The sequence below is a fragment of the Eimeria mitis genome, genomic scaffold, assembly GCF_000499745.2.
Source record: "Eimeria mitis Houghton genomic scaffold, Emh_scaff1311, whole genome shotgun sequence".
Taxonomy (NCBI): Eukaryota; Apicomplexa; class Conoidasida; order Eucoccidiorida; family Eimeriidae; genus Eimeria; species Eimeria mitis.
The window spans coordinates 11,516-11,861 of record NW_013568716.1 but is presented as its reverse complement, the minus strand read 5'-3'; positions in this window follow the sequence as shown (position 1 = coordinate 11,861).

Genomic DNA, 346 nt, shown 5'->3' with positions numbered 1-346 from the left:
TATATATATATATATATATATATATATATATATATATATATATATATATATATATAATAATATATACTGGTGGTTATTTTCTATGATTCGTGATTCATGTTTCATGGCTCGTGCTTGAATTCATGATTGTTTACGGTTCGTGATGCATGATTCATGGTTCATGAATTAATTCATGATTATATATGATTATGATGATATATCTCTGTTGCGACTGGTGCGCCTGGCTATTGCTGTGTTTCCTGTTGCTGCTCTATACTGAATCGGCTGTTTCTGCATTGATTTCTGTCTGTTGCTGCTGCAGAAACAAAGAGATGAAAGAGGCCGAAGAGATGGGTCCCCGAGGGGA